At 47.5% G+C, this 16,432-nt stretch overlaps 1 protein-coding gene across 1 annotated transcript in view; it reads left to right on the forward strand.

Annotated features, from left to right (window-relative positions):
- Positions 1-16,432, forward strand: part of ASIC2 (acid sensing ion channel subunit 2) — a 978,722-nt gene that overhangs the window by 706,762 nt on the left and 255,528 nt on the right. The gene's annotated exons all lie outside the window — the stretch shown is intronic.

Raw genomic sequence — 16,432 nt, forward strand, 5'->3', positions numbered from 1 at the left:
GGAGAAGGAGGAAGGTGATGATTTCAATTTGGGGCATTCTACGTTCAAGCAGCCCAGGAGACCTCTAAGTCACAGGGATTCTGTAAGGTGAACCAGCTCAGGCTCGCTTCTTATGGGATTTCCTCTCTGCCAGTACTCTAGCTCACAGCTCCTCTGTTCTACCATTTACATCCTGCATTTAAAGAATGCATTGACATATATAATCCACAGATGTCTCTTCTTTGTCTTTGAAAACATCATTTTTTCTTTTTCTTTTTCTTTTTTTTTTTAACCATTAATTTGATGGCGTTTATGGAGGTAAAACATACATGTCTGCAGATCATCCACCATCTTTAACCAGGAGTTTCAAAAGTCAATATCTGAGCAGTAAGACAAGTAAGAGGGAAAAGAGGAAGGAAGGAGCCAGATGAGGAAGAAGAAAAGGAGGAGGCGATGGCGGAAAGAGAACTGAGAGAAGCTCTAGGAATGGAAGACCGTCATTATTGCTCATTGCAAGGTGGTGAGAATTTGTCAGCCCCAGATCAGCGGGATCCTTTCAACATACAGAGTAAGTGACTACTACAATGCCAAGCTCCCCCATGACTCAATCAGCTCAGAACTTGTCTGTTTGATAAAGGACATGGAGTTATCACTGAATGGGTTGACCAGTTCACCAAAGCTACCTACTCAGTCTTGTTATTTTTCCTACTAAAAAGAATGGCTCTTAAATTATGTAGATGATTCATAATGTCTTGGATGTGTAGGTGGCACTGTCTTTCACCAGAAATAGGCCAGCTCAACCAAGTTCTTTGGTATCATATAGGTTAAATCTCTCCATAGAAAAAAATTGCTCCCTTTATTTCTTCTATCCTCCTACCTTCCTTTCTTTATCCATTCATCACTCATTCATTTGCTCATTCAACAACACAGAATTATTAGATATCCACAGTATGCCAGCTCCTGGGCCAGGCTCCATCACTAGGGTTTGGTTCATAATCAGGAGGCTGGTGGGGCTGGCTACAGGCAACACCAGGAGAGGTGTTAAAATAAGGCAACCCAGCAGGGGATTGGAAGTCACAAAGGAAGGGAATTCCAAGATCAAATCCAAATTTGGCAAGAGAAGATGCAGAAGAAAAAGTAAGGATCATAAAAAGCAGAAAATCCCATGAGCAGGATGTAATATACCCACTGTCTAGAACCTAGGCCTCGAATGACGGGAAAGGCCTGCCTCCTCTTGGAGAAGGGGAGGAGATAGATGAAGGAAAGGAACCATGCATGGTTGTTAAGATTTTGAAGAAACACCATCTCATTGAAAGGAAACATACATTTCTTAATAATATTCTTAAATAATAGGTCGAAAGCCACTGAGTCCCTCCTTCTCCAATTAGCTTGATTCTCTATCCCAGCCAAGAAATCCCTCTTATTAAAACTAAAGTTCTTTTGTTCAAGATTTCCAGTCTCTTTGGTCTCTTTAGCATTTTAAGGATGTTTGCCTCCTTGTTACCTGTCTGACTTCCCCTTCATCACCTTGGCATCTGATTAATTGTTACTATTTTCATTAAGGAGACTCATGTTGATCTTCTTGCTCTGCGTCTCTCACACACATCCCTTAATTATTCTTTTCCATGGGAATATTCCTTGGCAATATTGCTTTCCATTCCCGCCATTACCACTGTGCTGAGGCTCTCATCAACTCAAGCAGAGAGGATTCCAATTGTCTCCCTGTCTCCCTGCTTCCCACCTCCAATTCCTTCTCCTACCTGTTGAGAAACTAATTTTCTAAAAGCTCCATGTTATTTGTATTCCCCCACTCAAATTTCCTGCAAATGAAACAAAAAACATAACAAAATTCTCATTACTTAAAAAATAAAGTACACATCCACATACATACCCACATCCACACACACCAATGTGGCTTCAAGCCTCCTTTGTGCCTTATCTATGTTTACTCACCTTCATGTACAGAGAATCTTCTCTTCTCAGCCTCTGTTTACAGACCTGAGATACCAAATATATATGAATGAAGCCCTTAAAGAGACTTTATTTTCTCAATATTTTCCAGGTATTCTTATTTCCTCTGCCTTGAACTCCATCTCTTTCTCCCTCTGTTAGACACTGTACTAAAGTGGAAGAAAGGGATACTTATGGGGAATCCCTGGCTGTGTGACATTAGACAAGTCACAGACTCTCTCTGGGGCACAATTTCCTTTTCTATAAATTAGACCAAGGAGATTGGACCCATGGATCACTAAAGAGCTTCCAGCTCTTCTCCAAAGTGAAGTCCACACTGGTCTCCCTCACCTGCCCTTCCCAACGTGACTCTGTCCTTAATAGAGGCTGTCACACCGTGGCTTGGAGAATGAGGGTAGCAGGACTCAGGGTACAACATATCTAGGACTACATTTGCGCTAGAAGCATGAGAGCTGTGGCTGACAGATCCATAAATGGCTCTTCTATTTCAGAAGGCAATGATATAAATTAGAATGTCTGCCTTAGTTCCCTCTGTCCAACAAAAGTGCTAGCATTGTATGTGGGCACCAGACTTCCCCAGAACCTACATGCCACACCAGAACATGAGTCTGCAGGCAGGTTAATGTGCTGGCAGAGTGCAACCCAAGCCTCAGCCTGGAGACAAAGAGAGTCAATGAACGGATAACTCCCAGATACATAAGATATTCAGGGGCGTTTACATGTTCGGAGTATCTCGTATACATCATGGCACTTGACCTTCCCAAGAAGCAAATGAGGAAAGCAAGTGAGCAAACATATCATGTGCCAGGCCCTGCTGAGGTTGTATAAGATACACCGGTGGACAAGCTCAAGATCCTTTCCTTCGTGGAACTGACGTCCTAGCAGAGCAGAATCGATGGCACTGAAATGAATAGGAAGATCCTAAAAAGAGGAGTTAACAACCATCGCACGATTATGGGATAAGTACACTGGCACAAGTCTGATAGTTAACGGTAGCAACTACCATTTATTATTCAACAAATATTTACTGAGTGCTTACTATATGCCAAGTTCTGTGCTAAATGCTTTACATATATTGTTTTATTTAATCGTTGTGCTAACCCTGCAAAGCAGATATTATTATCTCCATTTTTCAAATGAGGAAATTAAGACTCAAAGAGTTTAAGGAACCTTCCCAAATTCCCCTAGCTGGCTTGCCTTGGAGCAGAGGGGAGACAATGGTTATTCCTGTTTGCAGGAGCAGGAGAAAGCTGCAGGGGCCGGGGTGGGGGGAGGGGCGGTGGAGGTGGAAATGTTGAGCAGGGTCTCAAAACTGAGTACATGTTCACCAAGCCACAAAAAAAAAAAAAAAAAAAAAAAAAGGAAGGGTTGTAGATGGGCCAGAGTGAGAAGGGCTGTAGAAGCTAGAACTTCCTGGAATTTGTTATAGAACAAAATAGAAAATATCCATACACCACACTGGGACAAGTGGACAAGGCTGCAGTCTTGAAGAAGCCCCTGAGACTCCTGCTGCCCCAAGCCTGTCCTATAACCCCAAAATACTTGCACTTCCTACACCCCACTGTGTGACACAGCACATGGGCTGTGAAGGTCTGCAGTAAGCGGCAGGGAGTCATTGAAGGATTTTAAGCTCAGAAGGGCACGGTGGGGACTGGGTTGGAGAGGAAGGAAGTCAGAGGCAAGGCATCCAGTTAAGGCTGTAACAGGAGGGTAAGCTGTAAGCTGTAGACCACGAGGGCCCAAACCAAGGTAGTTGCCCTGAGAACAGATCGCAGACCATGGGACTGAGAATGATTGAGGAGGGCAGCACCAGATAGCCTCCAGTGATCGATGGAATGTAGTGGGAGTGATGGCTTAGTTGAGGATAACTCCAAGATTTCTAGGTTGAAGAGGGACTTAGAATTCAAGACTGAAATGTCACTTCCCATGAGTAAAATTCCAGTTCCAAATTTAAAAGGATATAACGTCAATACTTTACAAAGCAGTGCAGACATCTCACATTTCTCTGTATCAATCAATGAGTGAATATGCAAACGGGAAACACAAACATAGACATGCACACATGCACTAGCACGCACACGCGTACGCACGCGCACACACACACACACCCACGACCCTCCAAAGGGAAGTCTGCATTCAGAAAGGTGGTATATGAGCTGCAGCCATGGAGATACTCTGATTTCTGACACTCCTCGGTAAGCTGGAATTCTGCTATTCCTATTCCTGTCACCTCTTGCACAAGACTTCCAAGTCCTACGGAACAAAACCCTGAAATGTTTCTGATGGAGACATGAGCGTTAGAACTGTTTTCTCAAATCGAATTCTATTTCTCCTTTATTGTTTCTTCCTCCGGGGGGGGAAAATGTGGTAAAAACTGGTCTTGTCATTGTGTTTAGTTGAAGACACAGAAAAGAGATAGAAACATTTTAAATACCACAAAACTCCCTTTTATAGAACAACTAAACACCCACAACACAGCCCAACTGGCAGGAATGTAATCAATTTGGAATGGTAAGCCACGTGCCAATCCCTGTTTGGCTATCAAGCAAATGACAACAAGGAAGCTTCTGTTCCAGGTGACAGCTGAAACAATGGGCCACAGAGAGTGAAAACCTTGGTTAGCCATACTCTCTCCTACAGACATCAGTCATTTTTCTGAATAGCCAGCATTTCCAGGAGTTAAGGATTTATTTTCTCCTTTAAGAACCACAACTTTTTTTTTTTTTTTAATGGAATGCTTTGGCTAAAACTCCTTCTGAAATATATGCCAGCCTTTCCTGTATTCTTATACAAATTATACAAAACAAAATGTGATCGTGGTGATGCGAGGCTATCCTTTTAAGTTCCAACTATTATTTTGGGCTAAAAGACTCAGGACTATTTGAGATGTGGGGAGTTTGCCCAACATTAAGTGGCATCATTTTTTTTTTTAGTCCTTTGATCTGTTTTTATAGTTGTTTCTGTCTGTTCCTTTGTTGTCAGGCTTTGGCTATACATTCAAGCTATTTGTACTCTTGAATCTCAAGCCTCCTTGCTTCCTTTCAGAACACGCACGACTTTTATGCCGCTGAGAGCCTGCAAAACAATACCCAAGTATGTTACCAAGACTGTATGTACAGTAAGACTAAGCAGACTCCATAAAGGACAAGGGCTTACTCACGCTTCAACCATGTGGTAGGACCTTCAGTGCCTAAAAGATTGTAGACTAAAGGGGTGCTTGGGTGGCTCAGTGGGTTGAGGCCTCTGCCTTCAGCTCAGGTCATGATCCCAGGGTCCTGGCATCGAGCCCCACATCGTGCTTTCTGCTCAGCAGGGAGCCTGCTTCCTCCTCTCTCTGCTGCCTCTCTGCCTACTTGTGATCCTTATCTGTCAAATAAATAAAATAAAAAAATCTTAAAAAAAAAAAAAGACTGTAGAGTATAATGGCCAGGGGACGTAGGGTGCCAGGAAGAGACAGGATTTGACTTCAGCAAAACCTGACTTTGGCCTTCAGTAATTCACATTCACTTGCTCTTTCTCAGCCTCCTATTCCTCCCTGGCACAAATAGAAATAATAATATCTCTCTAATTCATTCAGATTACTGTGGGGATTAAATGAGATAATGCAATGCAAAGTCCCCAGGCCTACCACATTACTAGCCTCAATCAATTAAGGCTACTATTATTATTATGGATTTTGTGACATGCATTGTGACTGCTCAGACTGCTCAAATGTATTCTTCCTTATCTCCCTGCACTGCCTTTAACCTAGAAATTAGAGTTTTATGGGTGTTAAGACCCAGCAGAATTCCAACCATGGTTAAAGATGAAAGCATGCTTGTTGTTGGGGGAAATGCTCAAGCCCTTCACACTGTTCAGATCCAGCCAGGGTCAATTGCGTCAAACCAAGCTGTCCAGCCAGGAGTTTAATCACAAGTCAGGGTAAGGTCATCCAGCAGAGACTGGGAACAGAGGATGGAGACACAGCAAGCAGAAAGGATGCAAGGGAAGCCACACGGCAGAGGCAATCCTTGCCCAAAGACCTCTCCTTTATTTGGGGACAGGTTAGCTTCTGAGATAGTTTTTATTATGGGTCACTATTTGGTCACAGGACATCTATCACTAAGTCATCACCGGGACTGAGACCAAGGTGGCAGTCTTGGAGGAGCCTGATAATGTGAGACAGGGGAACCCAGGATTCAGAAGCCACGAAGACAATGCCAGATTGGGCAGGGTGCTCACTGGTGAGCGCCAGAGTAGGGAGGCGAGGTTGACTAAGAGGTCCAGGGCTCCAGTGCCCCAAATCCAGTGACATCACTTTCTAGAAAGAGAAAACTTTCTGTTTCCGACAGGCCTTCTTTCCAAGCTTGGCTCTGGCAAGCTTACTTGGGTTGAGTTTGTCTGAAATCTACGTTAAGTTTGCCAAAAAAAAAAAAAAAAAACAAAACAAAACTATTTGTTAGGAAACCCCGTCTGTCCTAGTTCCCCTCTGACCATTTTTCATGCACAGAGAGATGTTTTTCTAAAGAGGTGACCAGGTGGGTGTGCCCTTTGTGCTCAGATGTCGGCATTCAACACTATTTCATATCTAACTCAACACACTGGCATCCTTGGCCTCGTCTTTCTTTCTTTTTTTTTTTTTTTCCTTTTAATGACATCATTTTCCAGTGACATAGGATCACCATAGTTTGGCCATTCTCCTTATTGGTGGGCGTATAAACTTTTCTTAGTTTTGTTTGTTTGTTTTCTCCTCTATCATGAAAATCCTCACTGTGAATACCTTCGTACTTTTTCTTTGCTTTTGGGTTATTTCCTTAGGGAACGTACTAGGGCATGGAATTGCCAGATGAAAGGGTATGAACAAACGTTCATACTTGGTTCTTATTACACATCAAGCTTATGAACTTGCCTTTATAACTCCAAGCACTTTCGGAAAACTGCTTTGAATCTAATGTTGTGTGGTAGTGCTGTAGGCTGCAGAGAAATATTGAGTAAGTTTAAACACTGTTGAGCTAAAGAAATATTGATTAGAAAGGAGAAGGCAAGGCTGAGGTCTGAAGGAAGGAAGGAAGGAAGGAAGGAAGGAAGGAAGGAAGGAAGGTGGATTGGAGGGAGGGAGGAGAAAGGGAAGGAGACAGGCAGATAGGCTGAAAACCCTTAGTTTGTAAAGGTGAGTTCCTATTTTGTGGCCATGTGGTAGCTCTCAGCATGCAAAGTCATTTGGAAGTTGAGAGAGGAAATATTTTGTGTGGCCTTCTTGACCTTACCTGGCCCAGCATGACCCTTATAGACACGGATGCTTCCCTAAAACTTTCCCAATCACTAGGCTTGTAGAGTTTGGGCTCTGCCTGGGACGGCATCACAGGAGCTAGGAAGAGCATAACTGCAGATGCACAGCAGAGACTGAGAACCTAGCTTCTGTTTTCTCTTCCTTCATCTCCCCGAAGATCTTTGCATTGCCGTCCACTTTGTTTTTTCTCCTTCTGAACTCCCAATTTCCTGCCTTTCTAATTATTACCAACACGCTGGAGTCAGACCTGGGTTGGAACCCCGGCTCTACATGGTGTGATGCACGCTGTGTGACCCTAGGCAAGTCAGACCTCTCTGAGCTTCATTTTCTTCATCTGGAAAATGACATTTAACCCAGTGCCTGATATCTAGCTCAGTGAATGGTTGCCTTATGTGATTACGGCTGTTTCTGTGGCTTAAGCTATGCTTGAGCCAGCAACAGAGAGAATGGGATTGGAAAGAAAAGGTTTCTATGTCCCCATCTATACAGTGGGAATAATATTATCCACCTGGGAGAGCTGTCATGAAGAATCATTACATGGTGTACATAAGGGGGCACATGGGTGGCTCAGTGGGTTAAAGCCTCTGCCTTCGGCTCGGGTCATGATCCCAGGGTTCTGGGATGGAGCCGCGAGATGGGCTCTCTGCTCAGCAGGGAGCCTGCTTTCCCCTCTCTCTGCCTACTTGTCATCTCTGTCTGTCAAATAGATAGAAAAAAAAAAAAAGCAGAGTATGTGGTAGGTACTCTGTGCTCTTTTCCTCTCCTCTCCCCTCTTCCCTTCTCCTCTCCTCCCCACCCCTTCCCTTATCCTACCTCCCCTGTCCTGCCCTTCTCTTCCTGTCTTCTGTTTAGATAATCACACAGACCCACATGGCTGCCAAAGAATGTACTTAAATCGTTCCCTTTCTGCTCCTCTGGTGGGTGGACAGGCAAGATAAACTAGGAGTAGAGAAACCCGAGGTAGTGGTTTGATCAGGTCATTTATAAGGGAAAGTGAGTAAACACACTGCTAGTGGCTGAGACAGAGGAAAGCCATGGTTAGGAGGAAAAGCAGCCTGGACGGAGGCTTTTGACAAATCAACCTAGCCTTAAATCTGAGTCACTGCAGAGGGTCTGTCTACAAGACAGATTCAGAGCTGGTTACTTAGTGCTCCCGAAAGGAGAGGTGAGAGCCAGAGTAGGATTAAGTCATGGCCAAAGCCAGTTAAGGAGATAGTCAAGGAATTGTGAATAATATGCCTAATTGTACCTGGGGTTTTATATTTCCTTAAATCCTACTTCAACTGCGTGCCTTTCATAATATGAGTGGATGGTAACTACTGGAAAAGGTTATTATGCTTAACAATTTTAATAAGAGTTTTGTTATGTGTATGGGAGGGGAAATTGGGTAGAAAAGTGTGCAAGGTTCCATTGCTCTGTTAACTTTATGGCCAGTGTTACAACCAAGGCTCAGTTATTCAAGCTTAAACCCAGAATAAGCCAAAGATAGGTAAGCAAAGCTGGGGGAAGGAGACTGATGATTAAGGTGGTCTGAGATTAGAAAGTAAGTATCACAAGTCAACAAGATGCCACTGGAACACAAAAGCTCACAGCAGGAGGAGGACGTGGATGTGGACATCATGGGCATCATGGATCAGAGCATCCTTAACATGGGACTGCGCTAGCATGGCCTCTGGGCTCAGATCCTATCTCCAAGATTCATCCCCCAGGACAGTCACAAAGTTCTCTGGGAGGAATGTGAATGTGAATGTGAAAACAAATGGCAAAATTAAGTGGAAAACTGGGAAGGGGTATGGTGAGAACCCTCAGGCCAACTGAGGGGAGATCCTCCTCTAGACCCTCTCAATACCCTGTGCTCATCTCTGGCAAAGAATTTATCGTGATTTTAAAATGATCTATTTTTTACCCATGTTGTCCATGAGGCTGTAAGCTGAGGCAGGGGCCAATGTGAACAGATGTCACATTCCCAGTGCTAAAGACAGTGCCTGACATGCTCACTAAATATCTGTACGGTTCTCACTTCCAGCCAATGACAACCCACTTAATTAAGAGCTTGTACTCTGGAGCCCAAATTCTTAGGTTTCAGTCTAGCCACCATCTGGACAAGGTACTTATTCAATCTTTGCCTTGGTTTTGTCTATTGTAGAAGAGCTGTACTGGTGGTACGTATCTCATAGGAATGCTGTGAGGATTATGTGAGTTAGCACACGTTCATGGAGCACAGCAGCTGACACATGGTGCTCAATCAATGTCAGCTATCGAATATTGCCATCATCACTATCCTCACCATCACCATCATCAGCATCACCATTATCATCATCATCACCAAGATCATCACCACCATCGTCATCACCAACACCATCATCATTGCCACCATCATCACCATCATCATCTTCACCATCACCACCATCTCATCATCACCATCACCATGATCAATCCCATCATTATCACCACCACCCTCATCATCACCAACACCACCACCACCATCACCACCATCATCATCAGAAAAACCACCACCACCATCACCACCATCATCATCAGCAAAACCAACACCCATCATCATCACCAGCATCACCACCATCATCACCACCATCATCATCATCACTATCCTCATCACCAGCATCATCACCATCACTATCATCATCCTCATCATCTCCATGATCAGATCAACCTCCCAGTGAGCAAGATGCTGAACTCTACACCAATTTCTTCTCCCAAGTTTAACTACATGGTTATTTTAGATCATGAGGCACTGAAACCCTGTGGTTCTCTCTGTAGTATGTTTTATCCACTCTACATATTAGTCACAGAAACTTCTGAATCCCAAACTGGCTTTGTCTGTCATCCAATGCATGTTTGGACCATCTTCCCAAAACCAACCAGAGCTGTGTGCTCAGGGCACTCAATATGTGTGTGTGTGTGTGTGTGTGTGTGTGTGTGTGTGTGTGTGTGAGAGAGAGAGAGAGATAATTAGTCTAAGTAAATATGACCATAAAATTAAATCCTATGCAAATATACCTTGTAATACTTTCCAGAGGCAAATGGAAATATCTTTGCATTACTTGCTGTTTGAGATGATCTCCACAAGAGCTTCCATCCACCAGTGTACCTAACAAAGAGTTAATGAAAAAATCTGATAATAAAATGATAAGCTCTGTGTACCACCTTTTCAATAGGACCCTCTGTCCTTACTGGATGGGAGAGCAAGACAATGTGAAATGAGAAGTTGAAGAAAATAACAGAAGTTGGAATGAGGTGTCAGAGGAAGGCAACCATAAAATAACTGAAAATACAGGGGGAAAGTGTGAAGAACATGGACTACAATTACTCAAGTAAATGGTATTCACAGAATGCAACCATTTGTGTAAGAAAAGGGGACATATGGAGGCTAAACGCACATATGTATATTCACAAAGTACCGCTAATAGATTATACAAGGAATTGATGGACTTAGTTGCCTCTGGGGAGGAAAAATGAGTAGCTGGGGGGAGGGGAACGGGTAGAGGGACTTGCTTACTAGATAGACTCTTTATCCTTTTGTCCTTTTAGAACCGTGTGAATACTGATTTCAAAGTGGACTTTAAAAAAGATATTTCCTAGAGTGAGCAGAGAGGGAACTGGAAGTTGGAATTGGGATTCTGGTTCTGCATTTTTCAGTACCAATCTATATGATTTATAAGCGAGCCTCTCTGCTCTCCCCTCTCCCCTCTCAGCTTCCTCCCCTGAGAGAGAAGGGGTTAAATTAGATTCAGTATCCAGCTCCCAGCTTTCAGGATTGGCCATTCCATGTGGAGCACTGGGTTTTAGCAGAGTTCCCTCCAACCCTACAGAGCATGAGCCTATCGGTCCGCTAGCCTCTGCACCTGTCCTTCCAGCCTCTGATCCTTCTCTGGTGGTTGTGGGCCCTCTTCTCCCATAGCTTAGTGCTGGTGAAGGATGGGCAACTGAGAGTTTGAATTCCAGTAAAATGAGGGTGGTCAAAAGTGCAAGACATATAGATAGATAGATAGATAGATAGATAGATAGATAGATACCTGGTGAGTCTAAGAAAGAGCCCAGGAAAAGAGAGTACTAGAAGAAGTTAAGTGTAATACAAGAAGGCCATGCATTGAGTGGGAAAAGCAGCGGGCATGCCGAAGCATGGGGAAAGGTAAGATGGACCAGCAACTCCAAAACCAGCCCTGTGGTAGAGGGTGGGAGGGGTGGGAGGCAAAAGTGTGCAATGGACTAAGACCACCATGGAGAAGTCCTCCTTACTCTCCATCTCCAGGAATCTCCATCATGACCACTGGGCATTTGCTCAGGTCCTGTGACATGGCAGCCAGGCCTATGATGGCCACCACAAAGGCCACCAAGAGCATGAACTAAGGAGGTATCAGATAGGACCACTAGGTTTCAGGCAGAGGTTGGGAGAAGAGAAAGGGGGGGGGGAGGGAGAAGAAAGAAGGGGAAAGGAGAAGGAGGCAGAGCGACAGAGCAGATTTGGGTACACAGGTAAACCCACAAAAGCCCACCTGCCCCCTAAGATCAGGGAACTCTAGTACTGAAGGTCATATTGACTCATTACCGTGAGCAGCGGAGTCTCAGCAGGGCCACCAGGAACCCATCGTTAGGGACCCCTGTCTCCACTCACCACGTCCAGTACATCTCAGAGCTAAGAGTGCAAATAAGAACCCACAGCCATCAGAAAGACAAGGGCCAGGAAAGACCAAGTCCAGCGTAAAGGGCTCTGCAGGGCTCGGTGGTCACATTCTAAGGATGTTGACCTCCAAGATACCACTTCAAGGGCAGCAAGTACAGGAGAAACCATTGTAGGGTCTGGTTACATTTCTCCTGAGAAGAAAAGACTTACCTTCAAGAATTTGCTAGGTAGGCAGACTGGTGGAACCCCATTCAGCATCGTTGTACTTCAATTCTGTAAAGTATTTTGAATGGTTCCCATGTGCAGAAAAGATCAAACTTAGTTGTGCAGGTCTCCGGAGATAAACTAGGGGAAATGGGAGAAATGAACAAAATGACAGATTCCAAGTCGATGAAAGGAAGAAGCTTCCAACGCTGCCAGATGTTCCAGAATAGAACTGGCTCCCAGTGGACTGTTCCTGAAGGGGTGTGTAGGAGGGATTCCTGTAGCAGGAGGAAGCAGGGCTGGTGGCCCCTCAGTCGCTTTCCAATGCCGAGCCTCTGAGCAGTAGGAACGAGGGGCAAAGAGGAACATCGGGGGCCTCCCAGGAAGCCTGATCAAGTCATCAAGTGTTGGCTCCAAAAACTGGATCATAAGAACAGAAGATCACATTGGCTTAAACTGGCCTCCCCTCCCAACAAACTCATCTGGTGAGAGGAAGAGCTATGCTTAGCGAGGGTAGTCGCATACCAGAAAGCGTGCTGGCTGGCCAGGAAGGAGGCTTTGCTGTTGTTGCACGCAAACATCACACAGAAGAAAAGGCCAGGATGCCAGGGGTAGGGCAACAGATGTTTTAGAGATAAACAAGAAAAGGGTGATTTTCTTGAAAGCTTATTATTGGGAAAATCACAATGCTAAATTCTAATTTCTTGGTGGAGAGGTTATAGGGGTCAGCTCAGGCCCTGCCTGGCAAATCTGTTTTTCTGGCCAAGTGAGGCTGCCAGATCAGGAAAGCTAATTCGCATGTGCTCTCATTCAGCACAGCGCTGAGGGCAGACGTGGTATGGGAAAGGGTTTGAGAGCACGGGGGCCAGAGCCATGGCCTGGGTTCAAGGGCTGTGTGGTTTAGGGTGAGTAGTTCAGCCTCTGTGTGCTGAGGATTCCCCTTCTTCCAAGTACAGAAAATAATAGTATTTACCTCATACAATTATTTTGAACATTAAGTACTTAGAACACTTGTTTTTAGTGTAAGTAACTTAGAACAGGCCCTAGTACTTAGAAAGTCCTATATTTATTTTATTATAAGTTTATTATTACTTATCATTACACTTTTCCAAGAAGCATGGTAGAAAGGGAAAATCTTGGACTTTGGAATGAGTTAGAGGTGAGTTCAATTCCTGCTCTCTGAGCTCTTGGTTCACAAATGTAAAAAGAGGACCAAAAATTCCTCCCTGGCAGGGCTGGAGTGAGGAATTAAATACGTTTGCATGCCCAGTTCTATGCATGACATACAGAAATATTCAAGAAATCCTAGTTCCTTTCCCCTCCCTCTGTCTCAGTGTGCTTCCTTGTCGTGCTAGGCACTGTGTTAAGAGGAAGGGACACAACTGTGAATGAGGTGTAGTCCCTGTCCTCGAAGCGTTCATGTCCAGAAGGAAAGTCTGGATACACACAGTGATAAGGTATTACAGCAAGGGCCATGAGGGGTCCAGTTTCCTGGCAGGTGATGCTTAAGTTGGGGCTTTAAAAAAGAGCAGACTTTGCCGAACTGGTGGAAGTACTGGTCCGGGACATCATGGGGGTAGGGAACTCACTACATACGTGTGCCACAGAGACAGCCATCGATCCTTGTGGAGGGTCACTAGCCATCCCTGTGTCTACCTCTGGATTTCTGTGCCAAGACCCCAGGAGCCTCTGCAGGATACCCCTCCTCTCTCTGGGAAAGCAACCCATCTGAAGAATTATCAGGAAAACCCAAGGCACAGAAGACACTAAGGCAACCCAAATCAGCAGGTGTACTTTTCAAGAGGGAAACTATCAGAAAAGGAACAGCCCCCAGCAGCTGAACAGATCAGAAACATAGACTGCCCTAAAGGTTTCTGTAAGACAGAGCTCTGTGCCAGCCCAGAGTTAGGACTCTGGAAGACGTTATGTGCTTGCCCTGGCCGCTTCTTTCGCAAACTGCGCTGAGTGCACAAGGTCATCCCACTTTAGCTGGTATGTGCGTCACAGTTGCAACCCACAAGACCACTAGGACTAGGCTGGGAGCACCAGGGGATGAGCCTCTGGTAGAAGCCCCACAAAACTGGCAGATTCAGAGCCTTCCCCCCAAAGCCAGCAACAGACAGCTCCAAGGACCACAAGGACCCGCTGTGCACCACTTACTGCCAGGCAGCTGCGGGAGCAGGATTCCAGCCCTGCCCTCCAGGCGGCTGGCCCAGAGAGATAAGGCCATGGGCTGCAGTAGAAAGAGCCAGGGCTTTGGGGGCTGGGATGCCGAATCCCAACCCACGACTTGCAGGCTATATGACCTTGGGCATGTACTTGGCCTCTCTAGTCTCATCTGTGAAGTGGAGCTAGCAGTACACTATGAATATGTTTCATCCAGCCTCCAAAACACACAAAAGTGGAATATTACAAAGGTTAAATAAAAATGTCCAAAAGTGCCCACGGGTTAGCGGGAGCCCCTAAGCCTGCCCAGGAGGGAAGGGTGACATAATCAGCCCTCAAACTGTAGGATCGCAGGGGTGAGAATGCAGAGATGAAGACTCCTGTCCTGGGAAGTCACAATCCTCCCTCCTGCCCTTCCAGGAGAGCTGTGCTGGTTGCTCGCTCCAGGGCTGAGCAGCAGATCCTTCCAACCCAGTGGCGAGGGAACACAGCTGGGAAGATCCTAAGAGGCAGAGGTCACCCCGCCCAGCACCTCAACACACATACTACATACCACACACCCAGACACACATGCAAAACACACCAACCCACACACCACATCCAGGAACCCTACTCTGTATTGGCACATCAACACACCCATTCATACCCACCACCAAGTGCACACACATGCACCCACACAGAACACACAACACCAGCCCAGGCACCCTATCCTACACACATCACACCCCCTCGGGTAGCCACAGTCCGTCATCTGCAAAAAAGTTCACATATGCGAGATACACAGAAATACACGTTCACACATACACACGCACAGCCTACCCACACTCAGGGGGTGACACCCTCACACACTTGTTCACAGGCCCACACTACACAGAGGATGACTCTCCGTAGGGCCCATCTCCCAGCCTGGAGTGTTCTCGCACTTATCTACATAGGGCCCCACAACCGGTTGTACCCCACATTTCTCCCACAAGCCCGCACCCCCGGGGCACATCTGTGCAGCGCCTCCCCCACCCTGCAGCCGGCTCTAGCAAGAGGCTTCCCGCTCGGTGTGCAGCGGCCACAGTGGCCAGGAATTAAAATGCAGCGAGGAGGAGCCGGGCGCGTCAGCACCGCGTCTCCAGGAGCGCACAGCGCCCGCCGCCGCCGCCCCGCCCGCCCGGAGCCGTGGGGCCAGCGAGCTGAGGAGCAGGTGCTCTAAGCCCAGCCGCGCCAGCGTCGCGCGGCCGCTGCCCAAGTTCGCCCGGGGCCCGAGGAGGGCCGGGCAACCGGGAGAGGAGCGCAGCCGGCCTCGCCGCCGCCGCCGCCGCCGCGGGCTTGGAGTCTTGAGAGAAGGACGCGCGGAGCAGCGAGTTCGGGTCACCCCGCCGAGAGGTGCAGCCGGGGCTCCGCAGTCCCCAGCTCCTGGCGCCGCCGGGGTAGGGAGAAGAACAGGCAGGGGGACAGCGAAGCCAGCCTCTTCTGGAGACTCGAGGCTCCCCGGAGAGTCGAGGGGAGAAGCGACACTTTCCTCTGGCCGGAAGCCCGGAAGGGGCCCAGTAGCGAGCAGCCTCCCGCAGGACGCCCCGAGAAGCCCCAAGCCCCGGGCGAGAGCGGGCGCGTCGTACGCAGGGCTCTGGCGCGGGACTTAGGGGAGCCTTCGAGGGTGTCGGCCGAGCGCAGCCCGCGGAGCAGTGAGCGATCTCGCAGGGAAGGGGACGAGCGCAGCGGCCGGCTGAGCGACCCCTCGCCCCGGTACACACCCACCCCACCCGCGGCGCCGGAGCCGCGGTGCGCCTCTGGGGGCGCTCGTTCCCTGGCGCCTTCTCTCCCGGGTCCCAGCACCGCTGGGCTACCGGCTGGGCTGGCGGGGCCCTTAGGGATGTCCAAAGCAGGCATGGTGGCCGAGTGGCTGCTCTCCCCGGACCAGCGTAAAAGCTGGGGTTAGGCGGAGCAGGGGGGACTCGGCGCAGGGTCCCCCGAGGTCCAAGACGAGGGGAGGCGGGCGCAGCGCCCGGGCACCGGAGAGGCGGCACCCGGTGGGGCCCCTCTAGAGGTAGCGGCCGGGCCAGGCACTCTGCAGGAAGACTAGGGGCTCGGAGAGCCCCGGAGGCGCTCGGGAGAGGCCAGGGCCAGGGGCGGAGGGCCGAAGCAGTGCTCCGTCCCGGGCGGGCGCCCGCGGAGGCGGCGGCGGCGGCGCCGGGCGGGCATGCCGCGCCACC

The sequence above is a fragment of the Meles meles genome, chromosome 18 (genome assembly GCF_922984935.1).
Source record: "Meles meles chromosome 18, mMelMel3.1 paternal haplotype, whole genome shotgun sequence".
In the NCBI taxonomy this organism is placed as follows: domain Eukaryota; kingdom Metazoa; phylum Chordata; class Mammalia; order Carnivora; family Mustelidae; genus Meles; species Meles meles.